This window comes from Scyliorhinus torazame, chromosome 5 (genome assembly GCF_047496885.1).
Source record: "Scyliorhinus torazame isolate Kashiwa2021f chromosome 5, sScyTor2.1, whole genome shotgun sequence".
Taxonomy (NCBI): Eukaryota; Metazoa; Chordata; class Chondrichthyes; order Carcharhiniformes; family Scyliorhinidae; genus Scyliorhinus; species Scyliorhinus torazame.
Genome location: NC_092711.1, coordinates 122,040,556 through 122,058,802, shown reverse-complemented (window position 1 = coordinate 122,058,802; position 18,247 = coordinate 122,040,556). Strand labels below are relative to the sequence as shown.

Sequence of the window (18,247 nt, the reverse complement as noted above, 5' to 3'; positions counted from 1 at the left end):
TGACATTCACTTACCTCTATTGACTAATTCCAGTTGATTCAGGCAGCCCTCTGTATATTTCATTTTATTCAGTTCAACAACATCAGACTGTGTAATCTCTCTTCTCCCTCCACCATCTGTTTATTTCCATCAAGTTATTTTCATTCCTTCCATTGGTATGTTTTACCCTCAGCATTGCGCCCCTCCCCCCAGCCCATACCATCCTACTTGAGCAACCCTGTCGCCAATTGTTCGCTGACACACTGTTTTCTTTGTTCTGCTATTAACACATTCTGATCTCTTGAGGCGCCACTATCAGCAACTTTCTTAGCCTTGATTAGCCTCATTTACATTCCCTTTTTCTTTCTGTCCGAGACATTTTCGTCATTTTCCACCTATTGCTGACCACTCTATCGAGGCCCAATAGGGCACGCCAACCCCGCCCCATCCACATTTGTCTGAATCTGACCCCATTTCCAGTTCTCCAGCTTTGACAAAGAGTCACCCAGGCCCGGAACGACCGCTGCCATCTCGCTCCACAGAGGCCGTCAGTCCTGCTGAGATTGTCCAGTATGTTCTGTTTTTGTTTCAGAATGAAGCATCCGCAGTAAGTTGCATTTGTCGTTCATTTAGACATGTTTGAGATGGTGAATAAGTAGGTGTATCTGCATTAGTAAATGGATGAAATTCTGTTGTGGATGAACTAGCTCCGCATATCCAAAATAAGAAGGTCCTTTTCTTCTCATTGCCTGTCGAAAATTCAGTGCTTGTGACTTAATGTGGAATTTATTTTAGTGGCTCATGAGAGTCTAAACCTCATAATCCTCGAACATACGAGATGGGGGAACAAAAGTACTTTGTGCAAACATTCCTCACACAACATGAGAAGCACTTGATGTTTCTACCTGGTATGGCCCCGAGGACCTTTCGCATGTTAGGGGAATGTGCTAACCACTACACTACAGAAACCGCTGGCGGTGCAGTAATCATTGGACTTGTGCAATGTTCAACCTCACTGTGTTGCTGCAGCTTCTCATGGTTCGTCTGAGAGGCCATGTCACTTATTACAAGAAGACAGCCGTTTCTTTAAAACCGATGTCTCAACTTATAAAACAATCAGGAATCGAACTTTACAGACCTGAAGATAAGTTATGTTTTGCTTGAAGTGGAAGTTAAATTGAGAATGCAGGGCTTTCGTAAATAACCACAACCAGACGGGTGCATGCATTTTGCTATTCCTCGTTGATGAAGACCAGTTACGAGATTGCGGCAATAGTCAGCAACAGACTAAACTGGAAGTTCGAGATGTTTCTGCCCGGTTTCGAACCGGGGACCTATCGCGTGTAAGTCGAATGTGATAACCACTACACTACAGAAACAGCTGGCAATCAACGGACGTGTACAATGTGCAACCTCACTGTGTTGCTGCAGATTCGCATGGTGAGGCTGAGAGGCTAGGCCACTTATTACAAGACGACTGCTGTTTCTTTCAAAAACAGATGTTTCAACATATAAAACCACGAGATGTAGAAATTAGATCGAACTTAACATGATCTGCGTTAACTTCACAGGGACGTGACCCAACTAATCCACAGAGCCAAAGTGGAGAATTGAACTGACTGGAGAGCTGCATCTTAACGCTGACCTCCCGGACCTCGGCCTCCTGAAATGTTCCAAAGAAGCTCAACAAACACTCGAGGAACAGCAGCGCATCTTTCCACTGGGCTCAATACAGCTTTCACACTCATAGTGTGTGCAACCGTCTCACACTGTAAATGCTGCCCCCATTCTGTGTGTACTACCATCGCAGATTTGGGTTTGAATCTTGTTTCCACTTCGTCTTTGTATCCGGGCGGTAGTTGCTGAGAGCTGGCACAGACACAACGGCTGGAATGGCCTCATACTGTGGTGTAATTATTCTCTCATTCGATGCCCACCTCACTCTGTGGCCAGGGAACCCTAATCCTTGTCTCATCTAATCTCTCCTGACTTGCACCCTGTCAGAGCGCTTTCCTGTTATTCTGTTTGCTCCCACCGGGATTTGACTTGGTTAAAACGTCCGACATTTCTAACCCGTCCCGGTTTTAATGAAAAGTGATGGTGAAAGACGAGCTGTGTTGTCCTGTCGACAAATCCCGCCTGACTCGCTGAGTTGTTCCAGTATCTTCCGCAGATGTCGGATCAACTTTCGATACGAGAATTGAAGACGTTCTGCTCACTTTGCTCTGCATCAAGAATCAGCTGTCCCACCCAGTGAGTTAAAGCGCACGCCAAAAGTTCGAATTCCGAGCCAGCCAGGAGTCGAACCTGGAATCTCCTGATTCGTAGTCAAACGCGTTATCCATTGCGCCACTGGCCCAGCCGGGTGAATGCGTTTTGCTATTCCTTGTTGAGCCTCTGTGGCGCATTCGGCGGGATTCATTCACATTGGGTTTCCTTTGAGAAGCTGAGCTCACACAGCAGGGAACCAATACGTTCCCGAGACAATCAAGACATTTTCTAAAAGCTTGTCTATGTGTGGATATTCACTTACTTCTATTGACTTATTCCAGTAGATTCAGGCAGCTCTCTGTATGTTTCATTTTATTCAGTTCAACAACATCAGACTGTGTAACCTCTCTTCCCCCTCCACCATCTGCTTCTTCCCCCTCCACCATCTGTATCCATCATCTTATTTTAATTCCTTGCATTGATATGTTTTACCCTCAGCATTGCCCCCCTCCCCAAGCCCATACCATCCTACTTGAGCAATCTGATCCCTGTCGCCAATTGTTCGCTGACACACTGCTTACTTTCTGCGATTAACACATTCTGATCTCTTGAGGCGCCACTATCAGCACCTTGATTAGCCTCATTTACATTCCCTTTTTCTTTCTGTCCGAGACATTTTCGTCATTTTCCACCTATTGCTGACCACTCTATCGAGGCCCAATAGGGCACGCCAACCCCGCCCCATCCACATTAGTCTGAATCTGACCCCATTTCCAGTTCTCCAGCTTTGACAAAGAGTCACCCAGACCCGGACCGACCGCTGCCATCTCGCTCCACAGAGGCTGTCAGTCCTGCTGAGATTGTCCAGTATGTTCTGTTTTTGTTTCAGAATGAAGCTTCCGCAGTAAGTTGCATTTGTCGTTCATTTAGACATGTTTGAGATGGTGAATAAGTATGTTTATCTGCATTTGTAAATGCATGAAATTCTGTTGTGGATGAACTAGCTCCGAATATCCAAAATAAGAAGGTCCTTTTCTTCTCATTGCCTGTCGAAAATTCAGTGCTTGTGACTTAATGTGGAATTTATTTTAGTGGCTCATGAGAGACTAATCCGCATAATCCTCGAACATACGAGATGGGGAACACAAGTACTTTGTGCAAACATTCCTCACACAACATGAGAAGCACTTGATGTTTCTACCCGGTATGGCCCCGGGGACCTTTCGCATGTTAGGGGAATGTGCTAACCACTACACTACAGAAACCGCTGGCGGTGCAGTAATCAATGGACTTGTGCAATGTTCAACCTCACTGTGTTGCTGCAGATTCTCATGGTTCGTCTGAGAGGCCATGTCACTTATTACAAGAAGACAGCCGTTTCTTTAAAACCGATGTCTCAACTTATAAAACAATCAGGAATCGAACTTTAGAGACCTGAAGATAAGTTATGTTTTGCTTGAAGTGGAAGTTAAATTGAGAATGCAGGGCTTTCGTAAATAACCACAACCAGACGGGTGCATGCATTTTGCTATTCCTCGTTGATGAAGACCAGTTACGAGATTGCGGCAATAGTCAGCAACAGACTAAACTGGAAATACGAGATGTTTCTGCCCGGTTTCGAACCGGGGACCTTTCGCGTGTAAGGCGAATGTGATAACCACTGCACTACAGAAACAGCTGGCAATCAGCGGACGTGTACAATGTGAAACCTCACTGTGTTGCTGCAGATTCGCATGGTGAGGCTGAGAGGCTAGGCCACTTATTACAAGACGACTGCTGTTTCTTACAGCTTTCACACTCATAGTGTGTGCAACAGTCTCACACTGTAAATGCTGCCCCCATTCTGTGTGTCCTTCCATCGCAGATTTGGGTTTGAATCTTGTTTCCACTTCTTCTTTGTATCCGGGCGGTAGTTGTTGAGAGCTGGCACAGACACAGCGGCTGGAATGGCCTCATACTGTGGTGTAATTATTCTCTCATTCGATGCTCACCTCACTCTGTGGCCAGGGAACCCTAGGCCTTTTCTCATTTAATCTCTCCTGACTTGCACCCTGTCAGAGCGCTTTCCTGTTGTTCTGTTTGCTCCCACCAGGATTTGACTTGGTTAAACGTCCGACATTTCTAACCCGTCCCGGTTTTAATGAAAGGTGATGGTGAAAGACAAGCTTTGTTGTCCTGTCGACAAATTCCGCCTGACTCGCTGAGTTGTTCCAGTATTTTCCGCAGATGTTAGATCGACTTTCGATGGCAATAACAGCGTGCTTCTGTTACTTTCCCGGGGCTCGTTGGTCTAGGGGTATGACATTCACTTACCTCTATTGACTAATTCCAGTTGATTCAGGCAGCCCTCTGTATATTTCATTTTATTCAGTTCAACAACATCAGACTGTGTAATCTCTCTTCTCCCTCCACCATCTGTTTATTTCCATCAAGTTATTTTCATTCCTTCCATTGGTATATTTTACACTCAGCATTGCGCCCCTCCCCCCAGCCCATACCATCCTACTTGAGCAACCCTGTCGCCAATTGTTCGCTGACACACTGTTTTCTTTGTTCTGCTATTAACACATTCTGATCTCTTGAGGCGCCACTATCAGCAACTTTCTTAGCCTTGATTAGCCTCATTTACATTCCCTTTTTCTTTCTGTCCGAGACATTTTCGTCATTTTCCACCTATTGCTGACCACTCTATCGAGGCCCAATAGGGCACGCCAACCCCGCCCCATCCACATTTGTCTGAATCTGACCCCATTTCCAGTTCTCCAGCTTTGACAAAGAGTCACCCAGGCCCGGAACGACCGCTGCCATCTCGCTCCACAGAGGCCGTCAGTCCTGCTGAGATTGTCCAGTATGTTCTGTTTTTGTTTCAGAATGAAGCATCCGCAGTAAGTTGCATTTGTCGTTCATTTAGACATGTTTGAGATGGTGAATAAGTAGGTGTATCTGCATTAGTAAATGCATGAAATTCTGTTGTGGATGAACTAGCTCCGCATATCCAAAATAAGAAGGTCCTTTTCTTCTCATTGCCTGTCGAAAATTCAGTGCTTGTGACTTAATGTGGAATTTATTTTAGTGGCTCATGAGAGTCTAAACCTCATAATCCTCGAACATACGAGATGGGGGAACAAAAGTACTTTGTGCAAACATTCCTCACACAACATGAGAAGCACTTGATGTTTCTACCTGGTATGGCCCCGAGGACCTTTCGCATGTTAGGGGAATGTGCTAACCACTACACTACAGAAACCGCTGGCGGTGCAGTAATCATTGGACTTGTGCAATGTTCAACCTCACTGTGTTGCTGCAGCTTCTCATGGTTCGTCTGAGAGGCCATGTCACTTATTACAAGAAGACAGCCGTTTCTTTAAAACCGATGTCTCAACTTATAAAACAATCAGGAATCGAACTTTACAGACCTGAAGATAAGTTATGTTTTGCTTGAAGTGGAAGTTAAATTGAGAAGGCAGGGCTTTCGTAAATAACCACAACCAGACGGGTGCATGCATTTTGCTATTCCTCGTTGATGAAGACCAGTTACGAGATTGCGGCAATAGTCAGCAACAGACTAAACTGGAAGTTCGAGATGTTTCTGCCCGGTTTCGAACCGGGGACCTATCGCGTGTAAGTCGAATGTGATAACCACTACACTACAGAAACAGCTGGCAATCAACGGACGTGTACAATGTGCAACCTCACTGTGTTGCTGCAGATTCGCATGGTGAGGCTGAGAGGCTAGGCCACTTATTACAAGACGACTGCTGTTTCTTTCAAAAACAGATGTTTCAACATATAAAACCACGAGATGTAGAAATTAGATCGAACTTAACATGATCTGCGTTAACTTCACAGGGACGTGACCCAACTAATCCACAGAGCCAAAGTGGAGAATTGAACTGACTGGAGAGCTGCATCTTAACGCTGACCTCCCGGACCTCGGCCTCCTGAAATGTTCCAAAGAAGCTCAACAAACACTCGAGGAACAGCAGCGCATCTTTCCACTGGGCTCAATACAGCTTTCACACTCATAGTGTGTGCAACCGTCTCACACTGTAAATGCTGCCCCCATTCTGTGTGTACTACCATCGCAGATTTGGGTTTGAATCTTGTTTCCACTTCGTCTTTGTATCCGGGCGGTAGTTGCTGAGAGCTGGCACAGACACAGCGGCTGGAATGGCCTCATACTGTGGTGTAATTATTCTCTCATTCGATGCTCACCTCACTCTGTGGCCAGGGAACCCTAATCCTTGTCTCATTTAATCTCTCCTGACTTGCACCCTGTCAGAGCGCTTTCCTGTTATTCTGTTTGCTCCCACCGGGATTTGACTTGGTTAAAACGTCCGACATTTCTAACCCGTCCCGGTTTTAATGAAAAGTGATGGTGAAAGACGAGCTGTGTTGTCCTGTCGACAAATCCCGCCTGACTCGCTGAGTTGTTCCAGTATCTTCCGCAGATGTCGGATCAACTTTCGATACGAGAATTGAAGACGTTCTGCTCACTTTGCTCTGCATCAAGAATCAGCTGTCCCACCCAGTGAGTTAAAGCGCACGCCAAAAGTTCGAATTCCGAGCCAGCCAGGAGTCGAACCTGGAATCTCCTGATTCGTAGTCAGACGCGTTATCCATTGCGCCACTGGCCCAGCCGGGTGAATGCATTTTGCTATTCCTTGTTGAGCCTCTGTGGCGCATTCGGCGGGATTCATTCACATTGGGTTTCCTTTGAGAAGCTGAGCTCACACAGCAGGGAACCAATACGTTCCCGAGACAATCAAGACATTTTCTAAAAGCTTGTCTATGTGTGGATATTCACTTACTTCTATTGACTTATTCCAGTAGATTCAGGCAGCTCTCTGTATGTTTCATTTTATTCAGTTCAACAACATCAGACTGTGTAACCTCTCTTCCCCCTCCACCATCTGCTTCTTCCCCCTCCACCATCTGTATCCATCATCTTATTTTAATTCCTTGCATTGATATGTTTTACCCTCAGCATTGCCCCCCTCCCCCAGCCCATACCATCCTACTTGAGCAATCTGATCCCTGTCGCCAATTGTTCGCTGACACACTGCTTACTTTCTGCGATTAACACATTCTGATCTCTTGAGGCGCCACTATCAGCACCTTGATTAGCCTCATTTACATTCCCTTTTTCTTTCTGTCCGAGACATTTTCGTCATTTTCCACCTATTGCTGACCACTCTATCGAGGCCCAATAGGGCACGCCAACCCCGCCCCATCCACATTAGTCTGAATCTGACCCCATTTCCAGTTCTCCAGCTTTGACAAAGAGTCACCCAGGCCCGGAACGACCGCTGCCATCTCGCTCCACAGAGGCTGTCAGTCCTGCTGAGATTGTCCAGTATGTTCTGTTTTTGTTTCAGAATGAAGCATCCGCAGTAAGTTGCATTTGTCGTTCATTTAGACATGTTTGAGATGGTGAATAAGTATGTTTATCTGCATTTGTAAATGCATGAAATTCTGTTGTGGATGAACTAGCTCCGAATATCCAAAATAGGAAGGTCCTTTTCTTCTCATTGCCTGTCGAAAATTCAGTGCTTGTGACTTAATGTGGAATTTATTTTAGTGGCTCATGAGAGACTAATCCGCATAATCCTCGAACATACGAGATGGGGAACACAAGTACTTTGTGCAAACATTCCTCACACAACATGAGAAGCACTTGATGTTTCTACCCGGTATGGCCCCGGGGACCTTTCGCATGTTAGGGGAATGTGCTAACCACTACACTACAGAAACCGCTGGCGGTGCAGTAATCAATGGACTTGTGCAATGTTCAACCTCACTGAGTTGCTGCAGATTCTCATGGTTCGTCTGAGAGGCCATGTCACTTATTACAAGAAGACAGCCGTTTCTTTAAAACCGATGTCTCAACTTATAAAACAATCAGGAATCGAACTTTACAGACCTGAAGATAAGTTATGTTTTGCTTGAAGTGGAAGTTAAATTGAGAATGCAGGGCTTTCGTAAATAACCACAACCAGACGGGTGCATGCATTTTGCTATTCCTCGTTGATGAAGACCAGTTACGAGATTGCGGCAATAGTCAGCAACAGACTAAACTGGAAATACGAGATGTTTCTGCCCGGTTTCGAACCGGGGACCTTTCGCGTGTAAGGCGAATGTGATAACCACAGCACTACAGAAACAGCTGGCAATCAGCGGACGTGTACAATGTGAAACCTCACTGTGTTGCTGCAGATTCGCATGGTGAGGCTGAGAGGCTAGGCCACTTATTACAAGACGACTGCTGTTTCTTACAGCTTTCACACTCATAGTGTGTGCAACAGTCTCACACTGTAAATGCTGCCCCCATTCTGTGTGTCCTTCCATCGCAGATTTGGGTTTGAATCTTGTTTCCACTTCTTCTTTGTATCCGGGCGGTAGTTGTTGAGAGCTGGCACAGACACAGCGGCTGGAATGGCCTCATACTGTGGTGTAATTATTCTCTCATTCGATGCTCACCTCACTCTGTGGCCAGGGAACCCTAGGCCTTTTCTCATTTAATCTCTCCTGACTTGCACCCTGTCAGAGCGCTTTCCTGTTGTTCTGTTTGCTCCCACCAGGATTTGACTTGGTTAAAACGTCCGACATTTCTAACCCGTCCCGGTTTTAATGAAAGGTGATGGTGAAAGACAAGCTTTGTTGTCCTGTCGACAAATTCCGCCTGACTCGCTGAGTTGTTCCAGTATTTTCCGCAGATGTTAGATCGACTTTCGATGGCAATAACAGCGTGCTTCTGTTACTTTCCCGGGGCTCGTTGGTCTAGGGGTATGACATTCACTTACCTCTATTGACTAATTCCAGTTGATTCAGGCAGCCCTCTGTATATTTCATTTTATTCAGTTCAACAACATCAGACTGTGTAATCTCTCTTCTCCCTCCACCATCTGTTTATTTCCATCAAGTTATTTTCATTCCTTCCATTGGTATGTTTTACCCTCAGCATTGCGCCCCTCCCCCCAGCCCATACCATCCTACTTGAGCAACCCTGTCGCCAATTGTTCGCTGACACACTGTTTTCTTTGTTCTGCTATTAACACATTCTGATCTCTTGAGGCGCCACTATCAGCAACTTTCTTAGCCTTGATTAGCCTCATTTACATTCCCTTTTTCTTTCTGTCCGAGACATTTTCGTCATTTTCCACCTATTGCTGACCACTCTATCGAGGCCCAATAGGGCACGCCAACCCCGCCCCATCCACATTTGTCTGAATCTGACCCCATTTCCAGTTCTCCAGCTTTGACAAAGAGTCACCCAGGCCCGGAACGACCGCTGCCATCTCGCTCCACAGAGGCCGTCAGTCCTGCTGAGATTGTCCAGTATGTTCTGTTTTTGTTTCAGAATGAAGCATCCGCAGTAAGTTGCATTTGTCGTTCATTTAGCCATGTTTGAGATGGTGAATAAGTAGGTGTATCTGCATTAGTAAATGCATGAAATTCTGTTGTGGATGAACTAGCTCCGCATATCCAAAATAAGAAGGTCCTTTTCTTCTCATTGCCTGTCGAAAATTCAGTGCTTGTGACTTAATGTGGAATTTATTTTAGTGGCTCATGAGAGTCTAAACCTCATAATCCTCGAACATACGAGATGGGGGAACAAAAGTACTTTGTGCAAACATTCCTCACACAACATGAGAAGCACTTGATGTTTCTACCTGGTATGGCCCCGGGGACCTTTCGCATGTTAGGGGAATGTGCTAACCACTACACTACAGAAACCGCTGGCGGTGCAGTAATCATTGGACTTGTGCAATGTTCAACCTCACTGTGTTGCTGCAGCTTCTCATGGTTCGCCTGAGAGGCCATGTCACTTATTACAAGAAGACAGCCGTTTCTTTAAAACCGATGTCTCAACTTATAAAACAATCAGGAATCGAACTTTACAGACCTGAAGATAAGTTATGTTTTGCTTGAAGTGGAAGTTAAATTGAGAATGCAGGGCTTTCGTAAATAACCACAACCAGACGGGTGCATGCATTTTGCTATTCCTCGTTGATGAAGACCAGTTACGAGATTGCGGCAATAGTCAGCAACAGACTAAACTGGAAGTTCGAGATGTTTCTGCCCGGTTTCGAACCGGGGACTTTTCGCGTGTAAGTCGAACGTGATAACCACTACACTACAGAAACAGCTGGCAATCAACGGACGTGTACAATGTGCAACCTCACTGTGTTGCTGCAGATTCGCATGGTGAGGCTGAGAGGCTAGGCCACTTATTACAAGTCGACTGCTGTTTCTTTCAAAAACAGATGTTTCAACATATAAAACCACGAGATGTAGAAATTAGATCGAACTTAACATGATCTGCGTTAACTTCACAGGGACGTGACCCATCTAATCTACAGAGCCAAAGTGGAGAATTGAACTGACTGGAGAGCTGCATCTTAACGCTGACCTTCCGGACCTCGGCCTCCTGAAATGTTCCAAAGAAGCTCAACAAACACTCGAGGAACAGCAGCGCATCTTTCCACTGGGCTCAATACAGCTTTCACACTCATAGTGTGTGCAACCGTCTCACACTGTAAATGCTGCCCCCATTCTGTGTGTACTACCATCGCAGATTTGGGTTTGAATCTTGTTTCCACTTCGTCTTTGTATCCGGGCGGTAGTTGCTGAGAGCTGGCACAGACACAGCGGCTGGAATGGCCTCATACTGTGGTGTAATTATTCTCTCATTCGATGCTCACCTCACTCTGTGGCCAGGGAACCCTAGGCCTTTTCTCATTTAATCTCTCCTGACTTGCACCCTGTCAGAGCGCTTTCCTGTTATTCTGTTTGCTCCCACCGGGATTTGACTTGGTTAAAACGTCCGACATTTCTAACCCGTCCCGGTTTTAATGAAAAGTGATGGTGAAAGACGAGCTGCGTTGTCCTGTCGACAAATCCCGCCTGACTCGCTGAGTTGTTCCAGTATCTTCCGCAGATGTCGGATCAACTTTCGATACGAGAATTGAAGACGTTCTGCTCACTTTGCTCTGCATCAAGAATCAGCTGTCCCACCCAGTGAGTTAAAGCGCACGCCAAAAGTTCGAATTTCGAGCCAGCCAGGAGTCGAACCTGGAATCTCCTGATTCGTAGTTAGACGCGTTATCCATTGCGCCACTGGCCCAGCCGGGTGAATGCATTTTGCTATTCCTTGTTGAGCCTCTGTGGCGCATTCGGCGGGATTCATTCACATTGGGTTTCCTTTGAGAAGCTGAGCTCACACAGCAGGGAACCAATACGTTCCCGAGACAATCAAGACATTTTCTAAAAGCTTGTCTATGTGTGGATATTCACTTACTTCTATTGACTTATTCCAGTAGATTCAGGCAGCTCTCTGTATGTTTCATTTTATTCAGTTCAACAACATCAGACTGTGTAACCTCTCTTCCCCCTCCACCATCTGCTTCTTCCCCCTCCACCATCTGTATCCATCATCTTATTTTAATTCCTTGCATTGATATGTTTTACCCTCAGCATTGCCCCCTCCCCCAGCCCATACCATCCTACTTGAGCAATCTGATCCCTGTCGCCAATTGTTCGCTGACACACTGCTTACTTTCTGCGATTAACACATTCTGATCTCTTGAGGCGCCACTATCAGCACCTTGATTAGCCTCATTTACATTCCCTTTTTCTTTCTGTCCGAGACATTTTCGTCATTTTCCACCTATTGCTGACCACTCTATCGAGGCCCAATAGGGCACGCCAACCCCGCCCCATCCACATTAGTCTGAAACTGACCCCATTTCCAGTTCTCCAGCTTTGACAAAGAGTCACCCAGGCCCGGAACGACCGCTGCCATCTCGCTCCACAGAGGCTGTCAGTCCTGCTGAGATTGTCCAGTATGTTCTGTTTTTGTTTCAGAATGAAGCATCCGCAGTAAGTTGCATTTGTCGTTCATTTAGACATGTTTGAGATGGTGAATAAGTATGTTTATCTGCATTTGTAAATGCATGAAATTCTGTTGTGGATGAACTAGCTCCGAATATCCAAAATAGGAAGGTCCTTTTCTTCTCATTGCCTGTCGAAAATTCAGTGCTTGTTACTTAATGTGGAATTTATTTCAGTGGCTCATGAGAGACTAAACCTCATAATCCTCGAACATACGAGATGGGGGAACAAAAGTACTTTGTGCAAACATTCCTCACACAACATGAGAAGCACTTGATGTTTCTACCCGGTATGGCCCCGGGGACCTTTCGCATGTTAGGGGAATGTGCTAACCACTACACTACAGAAACCGCTGGCGGTGCAGTAATCAATGGACTTGTGCAATGTTCAACCTCACTGTGTTGCTGCAGCTTCTCATGGTTCGTCTGAGAGGCCATGTCACTTATTAAAAGAAGACAGCCGTTTCTTTAAAACCGATGTCTCAACTTATAAAACAATCAGGAATCGAACTTTACAGACCTGAAGATAAGTTATGTTTTGCTTGAAGTGGAAGTTAAATTGAGAAGGCAGGGCTTTCGAAAATAACCACAACCAGACGGGTGCATGCATTTTGCTATTTCTCGTTGATGAAGACCAGTTACGAGATTGCGGCAATAGTCAGCAACAGACTAAACTGGAAATACGAGATGTTTCTGCCCGGTTTCGAACCGGGGACTTTTCGCGTGTTAGGCGAATGTGATAACCACTACACTACAGAAACAGCTGGCAATCAACGGACGTGTACAATGTGCAACCTCACTGTGTTGCTGCAGATTCGCATGGTGAGGCTGAGAGGCTAGGCCACTTATTACAAGTCGACTGCTGTTTCTTTCAAAAACAGATGTTTCAACATATAAAACCACGAGATGTAGAAATTAGATCGAACTTAACATGATCTGCGTTAACTTCACAGGGACGTGACCCATCTAATCTACAGAGCCAAAGTGGAGAATTGAACTGACTGGAGAGCTGCATCTTAACGCTGACCTTCCGGACCTCGGCCTCCTGAAATGTTCCAAAGAAGCTCAACAAACACTCGAGGAACAGCAGCGCATCTTTCCACTGGGCTCAATACAGCTTTCACACTCATAGTGTGTGCAACCGTCTCACACTGTAAATGCTGCCCCCATTCTGTGTGTACTACCATCGCAGATTTGGGTTTGAATCTTGTTTCCACTTCGTCTTTGTATCCGGGCGGCAGTTGCTGAGAGCTGGCCCAGACACAGCGGCTGGAATGGCCTCATACTGTGGTGTAATTATTCTCTCATTCGATGCTCACCTCACTCTGTGGCCAGGGAACCCTAGGCCTTTTCTCATTTAATCTCTCCTGACTTGCACCCTGTCAGAGCGCTTTCCTGTTATTCTGTTTGCTCCCACCGGGATTTGACTTGGTTAAAACGTCCGACATTTCTAACCCGTCCCGGTTTTAATGAAAAGTGATGGTGAAAGACGAGCTGTGTTGTCCTGTCGACAAATGCCGCCTGACTCGCTGAGTTGTTCCAGTATCTTCCGCAGATGTCGGATCAACTTTCGATACGAGAATTGAAGACGTTCTGCTCACTTTGCTCTGCATCAAGAATCAGCTGTCCCACCCAGTGAGTTAAAGCGCACGCCAAAAGTTCGAATTTCGAGCCAGCCAGGAGTCGAACCTGGAATCTCCTGATTCGTAGTCAGACGCGTTATCCATTGCGCCACTGGCCCAGCCGGGTGAATGCATTTTGCTATTCCTTGTTGAGCCTCTGTGGCGCATTCGGCGGGATTCATTCACATTGGGTTTCCTTTGAGAAGCTGAGCTCACACAGCAGGGAACCAATACGTTCCCGAGACAATCAAGACATTTTCTAAAAGCTTGTCTATGTGTGGATATTCACTTACTTCTATTGACTTATTCCAGTAGATTCAGGCAGCTCTCTGTATGTTTCATTTTATTCAGTTCAACAACATCAGACTGTGTAACCTCTCTTCCCCCTCCACCATCTGCTTCTTCCCCCTCCACCATCTGTATCCATCATCTTATTTTAATTCCTTGCATTGATATGTTTTACCCTCAGCATTGCCCCCCTCCCCCAGCCCATACCATCCTACTTGAGCAATCTGATCCCTGTCGCCAATTGTTCGCTGACACACTGCTTACTTTCTGCGATTAACACATTCTGATCTCTTGAGGCGCCACTATCAGCACCTTGATTAGCCTCATTTACATTCCCTTTTTCTTTCTGTCCGAGACATTTTCGTCATTTTCCACCTATTGCTGACCACTCTATCGAGGCCCAATAGGGCACGCCAACCCCGCCCCATCCACATTAGTCTGAATCTGACCCCATTTCCAGTTCTCCAGCTTTGACAAAGAGTCACCCAGGCCCGGAACGACCGCTGCCATCTCGCTCCACAGAGGCTGTCAGTCCTGCTGAGATTGTCCAGTATGTTCTGTTTTTGTTTCAGAATGAAGCATCCGCAGTAAGTTGCATTTGTCGTTCATTTAGACATGTTTGAGATGGTGAATAAGTATGTTTATCTGCATTTGTAAATGCATGAAATTCTGTTGTGGATGAACTAGCTCCGAATATCCAAAATAGGAAGGTCCTTTTCTTCTCATTGCCTGTCGAAAATTCAGTGCTTGTTACTTAATGTGGAATTTATTTCAGTGGCTCATGAGAGACTAAACCTCATAATACTCGAACATACGAGATGGGGGAACAAAAGTACTTTGTGCAAACATTCCTCACACAACATGAGAAGCACTTGATGTTTCTACCCGGTATGGCCCCGGGGACCTTTCGCATGTTAGGGGAATGTGCTAACCACTACACTACAGAAACCGCTGGCGGTGCAGTAATCAATGGACTTGTGCAATGTTCAACCTCACTGTGTTGCTGCAGCTTCTCATGGTTCGTCTGAGAGGCCATGTCACTTATTACAAGAAGACAGCCGTTTCTTTAAAACCGATGTCTCAACTTATAAAACAATCAGGAATCGAACTTTACAGACCTGAAGATAAGTTATGTTTTGCTTGAAGTGGAAGTTAAATTGAGAAGGCAGGGCTTTCGAAAATAACCACAACCAGACGGGTGCATGCATTTTGCTATTTCTCGTTGATGAAGACCAGTTACGAGATTGCGGCAATAGTCAGCAACAGACTAAACTGGAAATACGAGATGTTTCTGCCCGGTTTCGAACCGGGGACCTTTCGCGTGTTAGGCGAATGTGATAACCACTACACTACAGAAACAGCTGGCAATCAACGGACGTGTACAATGTGCAACCTCACTGTGTTGCTGCAGATTCGCATGGTGAGGCTGAGAGGCTAGGCCACTTATTACAAGTCGACTGCTGTTTCTTTCAAAAACAGATGTTTCAACATATAAAACCACGAGATGTAGAAATTAGATTGAACTTAACATGATCTGCGTTAACTTCACAGGGACGTGACCCATCTAATCTACAGAGCCAAAGTGGAGAATTGAACTGACTGGAGAGCTGCATCTTAACGCTGACCTTCCGGACCTCGGCCTCCTGAAATGTTCCAAAGAAGCTCAACAAACACTCGAGGAACAGCAGCGCATCTTTCCACTGGGCTCAATACAGCTTTCACACTCATAGTGTGTGCAACCGTCTCACACTGTAAATGCTGCCCCCATTCTGTGTGTACTACCATCGCAGATTTGGGTTTGAATCTTGTTTCCATTTCGTCTTTGTATCCGGGCGGTAGTTGCTGAGAGCTGGCACAGACACAGCGGCTGGAATGGCCTCATACTGTGGTGTAATTATTCTCTCATTCGATGCTCACCTCACTCTGTGGCCAGGGAACCCTAGGACTTTTCTCATTTAATCTCTCCTGACTTGCACCCTGTCAGAGCGCTTTCCTGTTATTCTGTTTGCTCCCACCGGGATTTGGCTTGGTTAAAACGTCCGACATTTCTAACCCGTCCCGGTTTTAATGAAAAGTGATGGTGAAATACGAGCTGTGTTGTCCTGTCGACAAATCCCGCCTGACTCGCTGAGTTGTTCCAGTATCTTCCGCAGATGTCGGATCAACTTTCGATACGAGAATTGAAGACGTTCTGCTCACTTTGCTCTGCATCAAGAATCAGCTGTCCCACCCAGTGAGTTAAAGCGCACGCCAAAAGTTCGAATTCCGAGCCAGCCAGGAGATGAACGTGGAATCTCCTAATTCGTAGGCAGACGCGTTATCCCTTGCGCCACTGGCCCAGCCGGGTGCATGCATTTTGCTATTCCTTGTTGAGCCTCTGTGGCGCATTCGGCGGGATTCATTCACATTGGGTTTCCTTTGAGAAGCTGAGCTCACACAGCAGGGAACCAATACGTTCCCGAGACAATCAAGACATTTTCTAAAAGCTTGTCTATGTGTGGATATTCACTTACTTCTATTGACTTATTCCAGTAGATTCAGGCAGCTCTCTGTATGTTTCATTTTATTCAGTTCAACAACATCAGACTGTGTAACCTCTCTTCCCCCTCCACCATCTGCTTCTTCCCCCTCCACCATCTGTATCCATCATCTTATTTTAATTCCTTGCATTGATATGTTTTACCCTCAGCATTGCCCCCCTCCCCCAGCCCATACCATCCTACTTGAGCAATCTGATCCCTGTCGCCAATTGTTCGCTGACACACTGCTTACTTTCTGCGATTAACACATTCTGATCTCTTGAGGCGCCACTATCAGCACCTTGATTAGCCTCATTTACATTCCCTTTTTCTTTCTGTCCGAGACATTTTCGTCATTTTCCACCTATTGCTGACCACTCTATCGAGGCCCAATAGGGCACGCCAACCCCGCCCCATCCACATTAGTCTGAATCTGACCCCATTTCCAGTTCTCCAGCTTTGACAAAGAGTCACCCAGGCCCGGAACGACCGCTGCCATCTCGCTCCACAGAGGCTGTCAGTCCTGCTGAGATTGTCCAGTATGTTCCGTTTTTGTTTCAGAATGAAGCATCCGCAGTAAGTTGCATTTGTCGTTCATTTAGACATGTTTGAGATGGTGAATAAGTATGTTTATCTGCATTTGTAAATGCATGAAATTCTGTTGTGGATGAACTAGCTCCGAATATCCAAAATAGGAAGGTCCTTTTCTTCTCATTGCCTGTCGAAAATTCAGTGCTTGTTACTTAATGTGGAATTTATTTCAGTGGCTCATGAGAGACTAAACCTCATAATCCTCGAACATACGAGATGGGGGAACAAAAGTACTTTGTGCAAACATTCCTCACACAACATGAGAAGCACTTGATGTTTCTACCCGGTATGGCCCCGGGGACCTTTCGCATGTTAGGGGAATGTGCTAACCACTACACTACAGAAACCGCTGGCGGTGCAGTAATCAATGGACTTGTGCAATGTTCAACCTCACTGTGTTGCTGCAGCTTCTCATGGTTCGTCTGAGAGGCCATGTCACTTATTACAAGAAGACAGCCGTTTCTTTAAAACCGATGTCTCAACTTATAAAACAATCAGGAATCGAACTTTACAGAACTGAAGATAAGTTATGTTTTGCTTGAAGTGGAAGTTAAATTGAGAAGGCAGGGCTTTCGAAAATAACCACAACCAGACGGGTGCATGCATTTTGCTATTTCTCGTTGATGAAGACCAGTTACGAGATTGCGGCAATAGTCAGCAACAGACTAAACTGGAAATACGAGATGTTTCTGCCCGGTTTCGAACCGGGGACCTTTCGCGTGTTAGGCGAATGTGATAACCACTACACTACAGAAACAGCTGGCAATCAACGGACGTGTACAATGTGCAACCTCACTGTGTTGCTGCAGATTCGCATGGTGAGGCTGAGAGGCTAGGCCACTTATTACAAGTCGACTGCTGTTTCTTTCAAAAACAGATGTTTCAACATATAAAACCACGAGATGTAGAAATTAGATCGAACTTAACATGATCTGCGTTAACTTCACAGGGACGTGACCCATCTAATCTACAGAGCCAAAGTGGAGAATTGAACTGACTGGAGAGCTGCATCTTAACGCTGACCTTCCGGACCTCGGCCTCCTGAAATGTTCCAAAGAAGCTCAACAAACACTCGAGGAACAGCAGCGCATCTTTCCACTGGGCTCAATACAGCTTTCACACTCATAGTGTGTGCAACCGTCTC

The 18,247-nt window shown here is 45.8% G+C and overlaps 12 non-coding genes across 12 annotated transcripts; all 12 read right to left on the bottom strand.

Moving 5' to 3' along the window:
- Window positions 1–1,285: 1,285 nt before the first annotated feature.
- Window positions 1,286–1,358, bottom strand: trnav-uac (transfer RNA valine (anticodon UAC)). The gene has a single exon. It is a non-coding gene; the product is annotated as a tRNA-Val (tRNA).
- A 907-nt stretch (window positions 1,359–2,265) lies between these two features.
- Window positions 2,266–2,338, bottom strand: trnar-acg (transfer RNA arginine (anticodon ACG)). The gene has a single exon. It is a non-coding gene; the product is annotated as a tRNA-Arg (tRNA).
- A 1,454-nt stretch (window positions 2,339–3,792) lies between these two features.
- Window positions 3,793–3,865, bottom strand: trnav-uac (transfer RNA valine (anticodon UAC)). Its single transcript has one exon. It is a non-coding gene; the product is annotated as a tRNA-Val (tRNA).
- Window positions 3,866–5,774: 1,909 nt separating this feature from the next.
- On the bottom strand, window positions 5,775–5,847 carry trnav-uac (transfer RNA valine (anticodon UAC)). The gene has a single exon. It is a non-coding gene; the product is annotated as a tRNA-Val (tRNA).
- A 907-nt stretch (window positions 5,848–6,754) lies between these two features.
- On the bottom strand, window positions 6,755–6,827 carry trnar-acg (transfer RNA arginine (anticodon ACG)). Its single transcript has one exon. It is a non-coding gene; the product is annotated as a tRNA-Arg (tRNA).
- Window positions 6,828–8,281: 1,454 nt separating this feature from the next.
- Window positions 8,282–8,354, bottom strand: trnav-uac (transfer RNA valine (anticodon UAC)). The gene has a single exon. It is a non-coding gene; the product is annotated as a tRNA-Val (tRNA).
- Window positions 8,355–10,264: 1,910 nt separating this feature from the next.
- trnav-uac (transfer RNA valine (anticodon UAC)) lies at window positions 10,265–10,337 on the bottom strand. The gene has a single exon. It is a non-coding gene; the product is annotated as a tRNA-Val (tRNA).
- A 907-nt stretch (window positions 10,338–11,244) lies between these two features.
- On the bottom strand, window positions 11,245–11,317 carry trnar-acg (transfer RNA arginine (anticodon ACG)). Its single transcript has one exon. It is a non-coding gene; the product is annotated as a tRNA-Arg (tRNA).
- Window positions 11,318–12,771: 1,454 nt separating this feature from the next.
- On the bottom strand, window positions 12,772–12,844 carry trnav-aac (transfer RNA valine (anticodon AAC)). The gene has a single exon. It is a non-coding gene; the product is annotated as a tRNA-Val (tRNA).
- Window positions 12,845–13,751: 907 nt separating this feature from the next.
- On the bottom strand, window positions 13,752–13,824 carry trnar-acg (transfer RNA arginine (anticodon ACG)). The gene has a single exon. It is a non-coding gene; the product is annotated as a tRNA-Arg (tRNA).
- A 1,455-nt stretch (window positions 13,825–15,279) lies between these two features.
- On the bottom strand, window positions 15,280–15,352 carry trnav-aac (transfer RNA valine (anticodon AAC)). Its single transcript has one exon. It is a non-coding gene; the product is annotated as a tRNA-Val (tRNA).
- Window positions 15,353–17,787: 2,435 nt separating this feature from the next.
- trnav-aac (transfer RNA valine (anticodon AAC)) lies at window positions 17,788–17,860 on the bottom strand. The gene has a single exon. It is a non-coding gene; the product is annotated as a tRNA-Val (tRNA).
- Window positions 17,861–18,247: the final 387 nt, after the last annotated feature.